This window comes from Oncorhynchus gorbuscha, linkage group LG22 (assembly GCF_021184085.1).
Source record: "Oncorhynchus gorbuscha isolate QuinsamMale2020 ecotype Even-year linkage group LG22, OgorEven_v1.0, whole genome shotgun sequence".
Classification (NCBI taxonomy): Eukaryota; Metazoa; Chordata; class Actinopteri; order Salmoniformes; family Salmonidae; genus Oncorhynchus; species Oncorhynchus gorbuscha.
This window is the reverse complement of record NC_060194.1, coordinates 22785561-22801351: the sequence shown is the minus strand read 5'-3', so window position 1 is coordinate 22801351 and position 15791 is coordinate 22785561.

Sequence of the window (15791 nt, the reverse complement as noted above, 5' to 3'; positions counted from 1 at the left end):
TCTTATATTGTCTTGTCATTTTGCTTTCCCTTCTGTTCGTTTTCCCCCTGCTGGTCTTATTAGGTTCGTTCCCTTTTTTCTCTCTCCCTCCCTCTCTCTCTTCTCTCTATCGTTCCGTTCCTGCTCCCAGCTGTTCCTATTCTCCTACTCACTCATTTAGTCTTTCCACACCTGTTCCCTATCTTGTCCTCTGATTAGAGTCCCTATTTCTCCCCTTGTCTTCCGTTTCTGTCCTGTCGGATCCTTGTATATTGTTCACCGTGCTGTGTCTTTGTCTCGCCCTGTCGTGTCGTGTTTCCCTCAGATGCTGCGTGTGAGCAGGTGTCTGAGTCTGCTACGGTCGGTGCCTTCCCGAGGCAACCTACAGCTTATGGTCGAGTCTCCAGTCTGTCCTCGTCACTACGAGTGGAATTAGTTTTTTATGCTTTGTTTACCACTCCGATTTGTCTAGGAGTATTGCATATTTCCTTTACTGGAATAAAGACTCTGTTTTCGCCAAGTCGCTTTTGGGTCCTCATTCACCTGCATAACAGTCTTTCCTTCTTAATGCATTTGAGCCAATCAATTGTGTTGTGTCAAGGTATGGTTGGTATACAGAAGATAACCGATTTGGTAAAAGATCAAGTCCATATTATGGCAAGAACAGCTCAAATAAGCAAAGAGAAATTACAGTCCATCATTACTTTAAGACATGAAGGTCAGTCAATACAGAAAATGTCAAGAACTTTGAAACTAGCTCTCATGAGGACCGCCACAGGAAAGGAAGACTCAGAGTTACCTCTGCTGCAGAGGATAAGTTCATTAGAGTTACCAGCCTCAGAAATTACAGCCCAAATAAATGCTTCACAGAGTTCAAGTAACAGACACATCTCAACATCAACTGTTCAGAGGAGACTGCGTGAAACAGGCTTCAATGGTCGAATTGCTGCAAAGAAACCACTACTAAAGGATACCAAAAAGAAGGAACTTTCATGGGCCAAGAAACACACAGCAATGGACATTAGAACGGTGGAAATGTGTTCTTTGGTGTGTTGAGTCCAAATTTAAGATTTTTGGTTCCAACCGCCGTGTCTTTGTGAGACGCAGAGTAGGTGAACGGATGATCTCTGCATGTGTGGTTCCCACCATGAAGCATGGAGGAGGAGGTGTGATAGTGTGGAGGTGCTTTGCTGATGACACTGTCAGTGATTTATTTAGAATTCAAGGCACACTTAACCAGCTTGGCTACCACAGCATTCTGCAGCGATATGCCATCCCGTCTGGACAGAGCTTAGTGGGACTATCATTTGTTTTTAAACAGGACAATGACCCAACACACCTCCAGGCTGTGTAAGGTCTCTTTGACCAAGAAGGAGAGTGATGGAGTTCTGCATCAGATGATCTGGCCTCAACAATCACCCGACCTCAACCCAATTGAGATGGTTTAGGATGAAATGGGCCGCAGAGTGAAGGAAAAGCAGCCAACAAGTGATCAGCATATGTGGGAACTCCTTCAAGATTGTTGGAAAAGCATTCCAGATAAAGCTGTAGAATGCCAAGAGTGTGCAAAGCTGTCATCAAGGCAAATGGTGGCTACTTTGAAGAATATCAAATATAAAATATATTTAGATTTATTGAACACTTTTTTGCTTAATACATGATTTCACATGTGGTATTTCATAGTTTTGATATGCTACCTGTCCCAGACCTATTATTTGACAATGCTGGTCATTTATGAACATTTATTCTTACAATTTTCTTTATTGTAAAATAAAAGTGAATCAAATCAAATCTAATCACATTTATTTATATAGCCCTTCGTACATCAGCTGATATCTCAAAGTGCTGTACAGAAACCCAGCCTAAAACACCAAACAGCACGCAATGAAGCACGTTGGCTAGGAAAAACTCCCTAGAAAGGCCAAAACCAAGGAAGAAACCTAGAGAGGAACAAGGCTATGTGGGGTGGCCAGTCCTCTTCTGGCTGTGCCGGGTGGAGATTATAACAGAACATGGCCAAGATGTTCAAATGTTCATAAATGACCAGCATGGTAGAATAATAACAAGGCAGAACAGTTGAAACTGGAGCAGCAGCACAGTCAGGTGGACTGGGGACAGCAAGGAGTCATCATGTCAGGTCGTCCTGGGGCACGGTCCTTGGGCTCAGGTCCTCCGAGAGAGAGAAAGAAAGAGAGAATTAGAGAGAGCATATGTGGGGTGGCCAGTCCTCTTCTGGCTGTGCCGGGTGGAGATTATAACAGAACATGGCCAAGATGTTCAAATGTTCATAAATGACCAGCATGGTCAAATAATAGTAAGGCAGAACAGTTGAAACTGGAGCAGCAGCATGGCCAGGTGGACTGGGGACAGCAAGGAGTCATCATGTCAGGTAGTCCTGGGGCATGGTCCTAGGGCTCAGGTCCTCCGAGAGAGAGAGAAAGAAAGAAGGAGAGAATTAGAGAACGCACACTTAGATTCACACAGGACACCGAATAGGACAGGAGAAGTACTCCAGATATAACAAACTGACCCTAGCCCCCCGACACAAACTACTGCAGCATAAATACTGGAGGCTGAGACAGGTTGAACATAAGGTTGAATATATTATTATAGACCTGCTAGATCTACTGTCTCATTTATATTATGACAGACCAGCCAGATCTACTGTCTATTTTATATTATGACATTTCAGCTAGATCTACTGTCTCTATTATATTACAACAGACCAGCTGTATCTACTGTCTCCATTTCACTTTGGCCATTGTTGTGGGCCTGCCCTCCCCTCAACAGCCTCAAATTTCCTGTGGGGGTGGGGTGGGGCGGCAGACACACGCATCTCACATTTTATGACATTACATTTTTATATATTGCTACTAAAATAAAATAAAAATCACAAATAAAATGTTATATTATTAATTTCAAACAAAGGCATTAGCATGAGAAGAACTTACCAGTCCAAAACGATGTCCTCTCCATTCCACATTTTTTCCTCCATTTGGGAATCGCTAAATGAATCGTCCTCCAACAATCTCTGTCTCACTTTCCCGATCAATTTCTTCTAAAATTGTGTGTACATCTGTATAGACTTTGATTTAGCTTTCCCTGACTTAGTCGCCATACTGATTGATATATAAACAGCTAAAGATGCGCTTTACCAAAACAACTCTGTGCGTAACATGCGTTGCTTCCTCCGGTATGAAACTTCAATGGCGAATGACCCTCTTTATGCCGGAGTTTACTACATGGGTTGGTCTTCCAACACATACACATTACATATTTCCGTTTACCTCAGCTCATTGGCTATCTACCCAGATAGATTTCAAGACGATCAGTGGTCATTGGGTTAAAATACAGTCAATCAATGAAACAGCCGTCCTATCATTGGTGCACAATGATGTCATTACTTGTTGTCTTCAAATCGGTTTCTTTCAGCCCCACGAAATCACCCATCACGTTTGGTTGTGTTACAATCAAACCAGTTGATTGCAAGGAAACCAAATATGACTGGAAAAGTCAGGTTTAGTGTGTGTATTTACATCGAATGTGTCGTTGAAAATGGAATAAGACGGAATTCACGACACAAGCGGTTCACAAAATGTTTCGTGTTAGGCTATAAAAATGGATTTTATCAAACAAAAGACCATTCACTGTGTAACAATGAGCATCGGAATTGCAAACAGAGGAAGATCGTCAAAGGTAAACTATTTATTTTATTGCAGTTTGTCATTATGTTATGCGTGTGCTGGTTGAAATAGTTGTTTTTTATTGGGCTCTATCCTCAGATAATCGCATCGTATTCTTTCGCAGTAAATCCTTTTTTAAATCTGACAACGCAGTTGGATGAGCGAGATTCTAGGCTTTCGAATCATGTGAGACACTTGTATTTTCATGAATGTTTAATATGACTATTTATGTAGTGGGTTCTTTCAAATGGTGTAAAATACTTGTATGTTTGAGAAATTATGAGATTTCTGTTGTTTGAATTTGGTGCCCTGCACTTTCACTGGCTGTTGTCATATCGATCCCGGTAGCGGGATCTAAGCCTTAACCAACAGTGCAGTTCAAGAAGAGTTAAGAAAATATTTACCAAATAAACTAAATATATAATAATACAAAATAATAAAAAGTAAACAATAACGAGGCTATATACAGGGGGTACCGGTACTGAGTCAGTATGCGGGGATACAGGTTAGTTGAGGTAATTTGTACATGTACAGTAGGTAGGGGTGAAGTGACTATGCATAGATAATGAACAGCGCGTTGCAGGAGTGTACATAACAAATGGGGGGGGGGGGGGGGGGGTTATGTAATAGTCTGGTGGCCATTTGATTAATTGTCCAGCAGGCTTATGGCTTGGGGGTAGAAGCTGTCAAGGAACCTTTTGGTCCTAAAGTGGCCCTCCGGTACCGCTTGCCGTGCGGTAGCAGAGAAAACAGTCTATGACTTGGGTGACTGGAGTCTCTGGCAATTTTATGGGCTTCCCTCTGACACCTCCTATTATACAGGTCCTGGATGCAGGAGTGTTTGGACCATGATAATTAGTTGGTGATGTGAACATCAAGGAACTTGAAACTCTCGACCTGCTCCACTACAGCTGCGTCGATATTAATAGGGGCCTGATCGGGCCGCCTTTTCCGTTAGTCCACAATCAGCTCCTTTGTATTGCTCACATTGAGGGAGAGGTTGTTGTCCTGGCACCACACTGCCAGTTCTCTGAACTCCTCCCTATAGACTGTCTCATCATTGTTGGTGATCAGGCCTACCCACTGTTGTGTCATCAGCAAACTTAATGATGGTGTTGGAGTCGTGTCTGGCCATGCAGTCGTGGGTGAACAGGGAGTACAGGAGGGGATTAAGTACATACCCATGAGGGGCTCCAGTGTTGAGCATCAGCGTGGCAGACATGTTGTTGCCTTCCCTTACCACCTGGGGGTGGCCCGTCAGGAAATTCAGGATCCAGTTGCAGAGGGAGGGTCCTTAGCTTAGGGATGAGCTTTGAGGACACTATGGTGTTGAACGCTAAGCTGTAGTCAATGAACAGCATTCTCACATAGGTGTTCCTTTTGTCCAGGAGGGAAAGGGCAGTGTGGAGTGCGATTGAGATTGCATCATCTGTGGATCTGTTGGGGTGGTATGCGAATTAGAGTGTGTCTAGGGTATCCGGGAGGATGCTGTTGATGTGAGCCATGACCAGCCTTTCAAAGCACTATATGGCTACTCACGTGAGTGCTACGTGGCGGTAATCATTTAGGCAGGTTACCTTCACTTCCTTGGGCACAGGGACTATGGTGGTCTGCTTGAAACATGTAGGTATTACAGACTCAGTCAGGGAGAGGTTGAAGATAACATTGAAGACATTTGCCAGTTGGTCCGCGCATGCTTTGAGGACATGTCCTGGTAACCCATCTGGCCTCGCGGCTTTGTGAAAGTTTAAAGGTCTTGCTCACATCGGCTACTGAGAGCATTATCACACAGTCATTCAGAATAGCTGGTGCTCTTGTGCATGCTTCAGTCTTGCTTGCCTCGAAAAATAAATAAAAATAAAAGGCATTTAGCTCGTCTGGTAGGCTCGTGTCACTGGGCAGCTCGCGTCTGGGTTTACGTTTGTAGTCCGTAATAGTTTTCAAACCCTGCCACATCCAACGAGCGTCAGAGCCGGTGTATCTAAACCGAGGCTCAAGTTTGTGGGTAGTAAGCACTGAAAGTTGAGATAGTATAGAGATTCCTCCTCTCAAGCTGTTTCTGTCTATATTGCCCTCATGAAATCAGGGTAGAGAGGAAAAGGTGGTGCATTGTCAAGATGGCGCCGGAGAAGATGGCTAACATTTTACATGCTTCTTACCAATTGTGCTATTTTGTTATTTTTTTTGCATTGTTTGTAATTTATTTTTAAACTTATTTTGCAGATAATGTTGCTGCTACCGTCTATTATGACCAAAAAAAACTTCTGGACATCAGAACAGCGATTACTTACCACGAACTGGAAGAAGCTTTTTCTTTTAACGAGTCCGACGAGAAGGATATACTGCTCTCCCGGGTCCAGGCCCAAATCCCCATCATTTGCAAGAAGATAAGAAAGAAGGAAAAGAGAATGCAGATCGGACTGCCTTCTGAAAATCTGTATGCTAGCGAGTAAACTCACCCTGCCATCCGTCCTGAGAATCTGTAGGCTAGCGAGTAAACTCACCCTGCCATCCGTCCTGAGAATCTGTAGGCTAGCGAGTAAACTCCCCCTGCCATCCGTCCTGAGAATCTGTAGGCTAGCGAGTAAACTCACCCTGCCATCCGTCCTGAGAATCTGTATGCTAGCGAGTAAACTCACCCTGCCATCCGTCCTGAGAATCTGTATGCTAGCGAGTAAACTCACCCTGCCATCCGTCCTGAGAATCTGTATGCTAGCGAGTAAACTCACCCTGCCATCCGTCCTGAGAATCTGTATGCTAGCGAGTAAACTCACCCTGCCATCCGTCCTGAGAATCTGTATGCTAGCGAGTAAACTCACCCTGCCATCCGTCCTGAGAATCTGTAGGCTAGCGAGTAAACTCACCCTGCCATCCGTCCTACTTGCGAACATGCAATCATTGGAAAATATTCTCTCTGCATTCTCTTTCCCTGCCACATCCAATGAGCGTCAGAGCCGGTGTAGTAGGATTCAATCTTAATCCTGTATTGACACACTGCTTGTTTAATGGTTTGTCTGAGGGCATAGTGAGATTTCTTATAAGAGTCCAGGTTAGTGTCCCGTTCCTTGAAAGCGGCAGCTTTGCTCGATGCGGATGTTGCATGGCTTCTGGTTGGGATATGTATGTACGGTCACTGTGGGGACGACGTCGTCAATTTTATTTTCCAATGATTGCATGTTTGCAAGTAGGATGGATGGCAGTGGGAGTTTACTCGCTAGCCTACAGATTCGATCTGCATTCTCTTTTCCTTCTTTCTTTTCTTCATGCAAATGACGGGGATTTGGGCCTGTACCAGATTTACATTTACAATGTTAGGCTGGCAGACCAGGTCCCAAAGTGGTGGGTGACTTTCTCCTGATGGATCAAACTAGTTTACCTACTGTCTGGTGCAAGTGAACTGAGCAGTCGGGCAAGTTGAGCCTCCTGTAGGTTTTACAATTCAATTGTAAAGAATTCCAGTGAGCCTAAAACTGATATTTTACACCCCCATTGTTTAAGTGTAAGACAGACAATTCATAGCATTTATGGCAGCCTGGCAAGTTGAGTCTGCTCTGTCTGTGGTTTCCCCATTAGGCAGGGGATTTTTTAAACTAAAAACATCCAAACTGCAAAGAATTCCAGTAGGCTAACATAAGAGCTACACTGGGCCGTTGCAAAAGCAGTAGATTTTTAGCATGTGGCATTTTAGCTCACCTATCACTTTCCTAACCTTAACCTAATTAGCCTCATCTATTTTGTTAATTCTCCTAACCTGCTACGTAAAATCACTATTGACCGTAACTGTACTCCATCTAACCAAAACCCTGCAGCACGCCGATGAGAATGACATAGGCTACTAATTTTGCACCAGCTAACGAATCATGAGGCAAGACAAGTCCGTCAAAAAAAACAGTACTTTGACTATCTTTTTAATGTTTTTGTGACAATAAAATCAAATTTTAAAAAACATCCCTGCTGAAAAGTGCTGAGGCAAATGCCTGCTCGCCATACGTTTGCTGGCGGCCCTGGTCCAGATGTCTACTACACAAATTGGTTACAGAAATATTGCCGCTGCAGCCTGTTTCACCAGTCATCAGAAACCATATGTGGGATAAGTCAGAACACATTGACAATATATTACAGGTTTTCCTGTCTTAAGCTTATACGCTTATTCAAGCTTCACCAATGTGCTGAGCTTGGAATACAAAGAACCCTTGGAGAAATGTTACAATATTGTGTGTCCTTTGGATGAAGGTCATCAACTTTGAAGGGAAGTAAAATGCAGCTCTAAAGGGGCCATATAAATTCCCTATTTAGAAAATAAACAAATGCAGGACCTTACTGTTTTGTGTATAGCTGAAAGTGGCTTACTCTCTTATTTAAAGGTCACAGTCACTGTCTTGAGCACAGCCTCCTAAAGTCACATACCACATGTAACTCTTTCAACCAACAAGTATTTTTGTGTATGAGATGCACTAAAAAGTGACAACTCATGACTCAATATTCTAAGTTTAAGTTCATTGCTATTTCCTGACTACCTGAGGACATGCCTACCTCCATTCCCATGCAGAGTTAACAAGTGTACATTTTTGAAAAATGCAATACATGGTGAAGATGGCATCTCTCCTCCCCTGACCCTTTAGACCTGACCTCAGTCTGCCTGCCTGTCAGTCTATCAGGTCTGGCTGAGTCAGAGGGTGGGGTCTCCTCTCTACTCTAATCTCCTCTCTGCCATGGTGTAAAGAGAGGGAGGTTCTTAGAACATTATTACAGAGAAGCCAGTGTTATCAGCTGACTGGGGGAGTGGGAGCATGGGGAGTGGGAGCATGGGGAGTGGGAGCATGGGGAGAGGGAGCATGGGGAGTGGGAGCATGGGGAGAGGGAGCATGGGGAGTGGGAGCATGGGGAGTGGGAGCATGGGGAGAGGGAGCATGGGGAGTGGGAGCATGGGGAGAGGGAGCATGGGGAGTGGGAGCATGGGGAGAGGGAGCATGGGGAGAGGGAGCATCGGGAGTGGGAGCATGGGGAGAGGGAGCATGGGGAGTGGGAGCATGGGGAGTGAGAGCATGGGGAGTGAGAGCATGGGGAGAGGGAGCATGGGGAGTGGGAGCATGGGGAGAGGGAGCATGGGGAGAGGGAGCATGGGGAGTGGGAGCATGGGGAGAGGGAGCATGGGGAGTGGGAGCATGGGGAGAGGGAGCATGGGGAGTGGGAGCATGGGGAGAGGGAGCATGGGGAGTGGGAGCATGGGGAGAGGGAGCATGGGGAGTGGGAGCATGGGGAGAGGGAGCATGGGGAGAGGGAGCATGGGGAGTGGGAGCATGGGGAGAGGGAGCATGGGGAGTGGGAGCATGGGGAGAGGGAGCATGGGGAGAGGGAGCATGGGGAGTGGGAGCATGGGGAGTGGGAGCATTGGGAGAGGGAGCATGGGGAGTGAGAGCATGGGGAGAGGGAGCATGGGGAGTGGGAGCATGGGGAGTGGGAGCATGGGGAGAGGAAGCATGGGGAGAGGGAGCATGGGGAGTGAGAGCATGGGGAGAGGGAGCATGGGGATAGGGAGCAGGGGGAGTGGGAGCATGGGGAGAGGGAGCATGGGGAGTGAGAGCATGGGGAGAGGGAGCATGGGGAGAGGGAGCATGTGGAGAGGGAGCATGTGGAGAGGGAGCATGAGGAGAGGGAGCATGGGGAGAGGGAGCATGAGGAGAGGAAGCATGGGGAGTGGGGGCATGGGGAGAGGGAGCATGGGGAGTGGGAGCATGGGGAGAGGGAGCATGGCTACTTTAACTCTACCAAACTCTACCAAACTCTGCCAAATGCAACTGGTTTGAATATCTTTTTAACAAAACGAACAAGCTCTGATTTCACGTCAATGTTAGATTATCAGAAGTAACGACACTGAAACAGGCACATAGTTAGCCCATTGGAATGGAAATGTCATTTCCTTTATTTTCCACTGCAGCCATTGACTTCATGCCCCTGAGAGAGGTGTGTTTGAAACGCTGACAAACATCACTTCACACCTGGTCCTGTACTCAAAATTAGCTTCTAATGAACCACAAGATTTGTCTTTTTTACAAATAAACATACCAAATCAACAACATAGACAACAAGCAAAAGACTGTGTTTTAGCTAATAAGCTTCCGTGGGGTTTGAAACTTAATTGTTTTTAACCGAAATCCCTCTGTGCCTGGACACAGGGGAGGGTTAGGTGATGTGTATTCTACTTCTTGTTGTGTAATGCATGTGCAAGCGTCATCATTACATTATCCTACACAACAGCACACATTATTGTAGCACTGTCCAATTACATCATAAGGTATTATCCTAATAATACAAATTCTGCATTATCTTCAAGATGATAGGGACCTTTTGGAATAGCAAACCATTTGGAGTTTTGGTGGGGAGCTGAGAGAGTTCCCTTGCTCTACAGTATGTGAATTATAGTCTCTCTCTCTTTAGAGTTGGCAGGGTGCTCAGGAAGAATTCCCTTTGGATGGCCCAGAAGGAGAGGATCCCTCATTAGAAGAACACTGTGGTTGTGTGAGCCTTTGTCAGACAATAAAAGGAGCATTGATGGGGCCTCTGTCATTCTGTCTGTCTGCCCTGCTCTCCAAGCCTGGCTGGCACTGGGATGCCCTGAGAGTGTCACTGTGAATCACTACACTTGACCACATTCAGCATGATGGATGGATTGATGGACAAGAGAGACCCCCGAGCAAGGCAGACGAAAAATGCCCTCCATTACCCCTCCCCGCTGTGCTCTCGCTCTTTATCTCTCTCTCTCTCTCTCTCTCTCTCTCTCTCTCTCTCTCTCTCTCTCTCTCTCTCTCTCTCTCTCTCTCTCTCTCTCTCTCTCTCTCTCTCTCTCTCTCTCTCTCTCTTTCTCTCTCTCCCCTCTCTCGTTCTCTCTCTTTCTCTCTCTCCTCCCCCCCTCTCTCTATCAATCACACACTTTCACCAACATGGCTCAGTGAAGATGGTAGCCATGGCAACTGCAGGTTCATATTTCATCATGAGTCGAAGAAGTGGGAAAAAAACTTTTCACAGGACCTGCAATAACAGGATTATTGTTTCACTGTAAACAACAGATTTGTGGTGAGGCTTGCAAGTATAGCTGCAATGTCATTTATAAACTTAACACTGGTTTTGTACCCTAATTTTACAGACATGTCTATCCAATATCTAGTTATAATCAACCATTCATCCCTATCAAGATCCCCAGTTGTGGACTAGTAATCACCCATTCCTCTCCTCATCATATTCCTGTGTTTCTCACCAATTCTTAGTGACTTCATACATCTTTATGAATGCGTATGTTCATTTCTATCCGTTCTATCTTCATTCTAGGATACATGACAGGCGTTCTCCAGAGGCATGGTTGTGACCTGATTTACAGATGACCAGTTTAAAGACACAACTTAATAGCTTTACAGCACAACAGTTAGCTGGGACTATAGTAGGTCTGCTAGATAATAGTACAATAATTTATTTTACAGCATCAGATCTCAGTTAAGGCAAGTAAATGTATTCTAATATGATCATCATTCACAGACCCATTGGACCTGGTTGCCAAGTAAACATACTGGGTAACGAAGACTTGAAGAGTACAGTTAGTCACAAACAGCCTGTGGTTTTTGCATGTGTTTACCTTGGATCCCAGTTGTCTCTTGCAGCTGTATTATTCATTCTGTATTCTGTGCATGGCGGAACAGATGATCAATTCACAGAAAATGAATATGATCTACTTTAAACTTGATTAAGTGCTTTTTTGTTCTTTTCAACCATTTCCCAGTTCCTACTATACAGTCCTTTAAACCATTATCCTCTTGTGATTTCGCAGGAAATTGGACTGTTGTGCTGCAATCTCACAGGGCCCATGAATGTGACACTGGTGGCAGAGGCTGCAGTGTGCAGCTGATGAGGGGGTGTGGTAAGGGTTTGATAGGGGTCAGGGTCCACACATGTGTTCCTGGTTGGGCCGCTCACCAGATCACCAGACACGAATAGTACTCTGAGCCTATGCAGCTGGAGACTTCCTGTGATTTACTGCCTCTGGCCAGTGGTCACCCATAATGTTCCTTTCTACAGAACTCAATCGGCTTCAACATTCTACTCTATTCTGTCATCTTTACATGATGTTATTCCTACTATCAACAACCTTGACAGAATGTTAACATTACGTGTCCCCACTATAAAAGCTTACAGGGCTAGTTCCAACGTGCACCATAAACCATATTAATCCTAGTTGTTCATGCAGATATTAATTGTGAAATTAATTAGGCTAGTTGAGTTGAACCCTACAACCTTGGGGAAATCATCACCTGCTCTGAGTGCTTTTGAAGGTGATGACATTAGCAGGTAACGACAATAAATCAGCCAATGTTAATACAAGAGGTCGATCCACACACATGGTTGCGAAGAGGACATACGCTACTGTACACGGGCAGAAATGTGAAAAGAGTGGTACTGGGTTGGATTGATCAGATACCGTGAATTACTGTGAAGTAATCTTTCTTATCTTTCACATCAAGTGATCCATCCATGCAGAAACAGATGAAGAAGAAGCGTATCTGGTAATAGTTCTGATTTATCAACATAATAAGGCCTAAATTGGAAGCCATTATGTAACATGGGGCTGACACTTAGAAGCCAAGTAATTTCTGTGTGATCGTATTGTAATTGCCCCATGTTCTGGGAAATGTATTCCCTTGGCTGTCCAGAGATGATATACTCCAGCTAAAACAATGTTCAGACATATCCTACCTCTCAATGACCTCTCAGTGACCTTACTGTTGTTCCAGACTGGCAGTTGATGGTTTACGATCTATCTCAACTATGTCTCCCTAGACCCAGTAGTGTGATCTGTAACTTTTACGATGTCAGAAATATAAACTGTTATGAAAGCATTGCACTGACTGTAAGCACCTCCTCACCAAGGGAGCTAAAATACGTTACAGTACAGTGAAAACAGGGGAAGATCATCCGTCATTGAGAGAGGTCAGCTTTCCTATAGGAGTAGCAGTAATTTGGAATATACTGTAAGGGTGCTGTATCTAAAGTAGATGTGTTTTAGGGGTTCTCACGATGAAATTCATCTAGAGCCCAAAAGGTAATAGAGATTAATAGCATATTCTGCATATTACATAACCATGTAGTCTCTAAGAGGAAGTTAATGCATCTCGTTAACTAAAAAGGTTCCCTAACAAAGAGTTATTTGACTAACAAGAATTTTGCTAGGACTGTCTGGGAGTGGTCTTGAGTGGGGAGGGGAAAACTGAAAACTAGCTGTTGTTGGCAGAGGAACCGTCTTTCTTATTGGTCTATTAACTAATTTACCGCCTGATGATGTAACCAAGCAGGACAAAACTCCATCCCACCACAACAGACTGAAATGTTGGTCTTTCCAAGCAACTTTTACATTAAAGGGCATTAGCATAGTTTTCTGAGGACGTCGGGAGATGACGTGGAAACCAGCCACTAGGGACGTAACCATCTGCCTCTGATTCAAAAATGCAATTTTGAAATGAGCGATATTAAGTTGTTATTTTTATTTTTGTTTTAAGCTTATCCCAAACCTTAACCCTTCGGAGTTACTGTTAACAGTCTGCCTCTGATTCCAAAGGTTGCAAATTCGAATTGAGCAATAGAAAGTTGTTTTGGAGATTATTGTTTTAAGCCTACCCCAAACCTTAACCATCTGCCTCTGGTTCTAAAGGCTGCAAATTTGAATCGAGGGATAGAAAGTATTTAAAAAAATATATTTTGTAAGCCTATCCCAGACCTTAACACTTTGGAGTTACTGTGCACAGTCTGCCTCTGATACCAAAGGCTGCAAGTTCAAATCAAGCGATAGAAAGTAGATGTTGAGATTTTTGTTTTAAACCTACCCCAAACCTTAACCCTTACCTTAACCATTCGGAGTTAATGCATAACCGTAACGTTATACACTTTGAAATTTGACATTTCCAACAACTTCGAAATGTGATGTTTGCGATATATATATATATATATATATATATATATATATATATGAACGTCTAATTCTGACGTTAGTCTGTGAGAGCTAGCTGCATTTTCACAATTTCACAGTATTATTCCATAGTGTGGAAATGTATATAAAACACAGCAAAATCATGTCTTTGACTGCACTGGGCCTTTAAAGAGGTCAGTTCTAGGTCTCAAGAGTATTATGTATTTTACTATCAGAAATTGAGTTAACAAAGGAGAGAAAAGTTCCCTAAAATGGCTTGTCCTGTGTTCAAAGGTTTTACTTTTTCAAGATTAGTCGGGCATTTTACTTAACTTTGAATGTAAAAGATAGAGTCAATCGGATATGTACTCTAAGAAAATGCATTCATGTCCTATTTGTTCCATAATATCTCTTCTTGCCAAGTGGCACAATAACTTTAAGAGATACGCCAAATATATACTTTTTGTTTCATTATGACGGGGCGGCAGGGTAGCCAAGTGGTTAGAGCGTTGGACTAGTTCAAATCCCCGAGCCAACAAGGTACAAATCTGTCATTCTGCCCCTGAACCGGCAGTTAACCCACTGTTCCTAGGCTGTCATTGAAAATAAGAATTTGTTCTTAACTGACTTGCCTAGTTAATGACACCACCGCTCATGCCCCATGGGTGGCAACCCTGGATATGGGAGTGGGTTAACATTAGTATGTGAATTCAAGATAATGTTGAGACATCCTTGTTACATAAACTGATCACAAAGGGCATGCCAGCAGACTGCGAGTTCAGGATACAGGGGCTACGTGTGGACATGTAAGGTTTCCCTCAGTCAGACAGACCACCACACACTCCCCACCCACTTCCCCCATGTTGGGTGTGTTATCCTGCAGTGGCCATGCAGACAACTGTTACCCTGTGGCACACTATCTATCGATCAAACATTATGGACTTGGGCCTTCGCTGTCTTTCTCTTCCTTTCCTTTCTCTCCTCTCTCTTTCATTTATTCCTCTCTTGCTCACACCGATACATGTCATCAATGAGACATGCGCACCCGTCTGGTACACAGAGCGTCCATTTTTAAGAGGTATCCACTTACATATACAGTGGGGCAAAAAGGTATTTAGTCAGCCACCAATTGTGCAAGTTTTCCCACTTCAAAAGATGAGAGAGGCCTGTAATTTTCATCATAGGTGTACACTTCAACTATGACAGACAAAATGAGAAAGAAATCCAGAAAATCACATTTTAGGATTCTTAATGTATTTATTTGCAAATTATGGTGGAAAATAAGTATTTGGTCACCTACAAACAAGGAAGATTTCTGGCTCTCACAGACCTGTAACTTCTTCTTCAAGAGGCTCCTCTGTCCTCCACTCGTTACCTGTATTAATGGAACCTGTTTGAACTTGTTATCAGTATAAAAGACACCTGTCCACAACCTCAAACAGTCACACTCCAAACTTCACTGTGGCCAAGACCAAAGAACTGTCAAAGGACACCAGAAACAAAATTGTAGACCTGCAACAGGCTGGGAAGACTGAATCTGCAATAGGTAAGCAGCTTGGTTTGGAGAAATCTGTGGGAGCATTTAATTGGAAATGGAATACATACAAGACCACTGATAATCTCCCTCGATCTGGGGCTCCACGCAAGTTCTCACCCTGTGGGGTCAAAATGATCACAAGAACGGTGAGCAAAAATCCTAGAACCACACGGGGGGACCTAGTGAATGACCTGCAGAGAGCTGGGACCAAAGTAACAAAGCCTACCATCAGTAACACACTACGCCGCCAGGGACTCAAATCCTGCAGTGCCAGACGTGTCACCCTGCTTAAGCCGGTACATGTCCAGGCCCATCTGAAGTTTGCTAGAGAGCATTTGGATGATCCAGAAGAAGATTGGGAGAATGTCATATGGTCAGATGAAACCAAAATATAACTTTCTGGTAAAAACTCAACTCGTCGTGTTTGGAGGACAAAGAATGCTGAGTTGCATCCAAAGACCATTATACCTACTGTGAAGCATGGGGTGGAAACATCATGCTTTGGGGCTGTTTTTCTGCAAAGGGACCAGGACGACTGATCCGTGTAAAGGAAAGAATGAATGGGGCCATGTATCATGAGATTTTGAGTGAAAACCTCCTTCCATCAGCAAGGGCATTGGAGATGAAATGTGGCTGGGTCTTT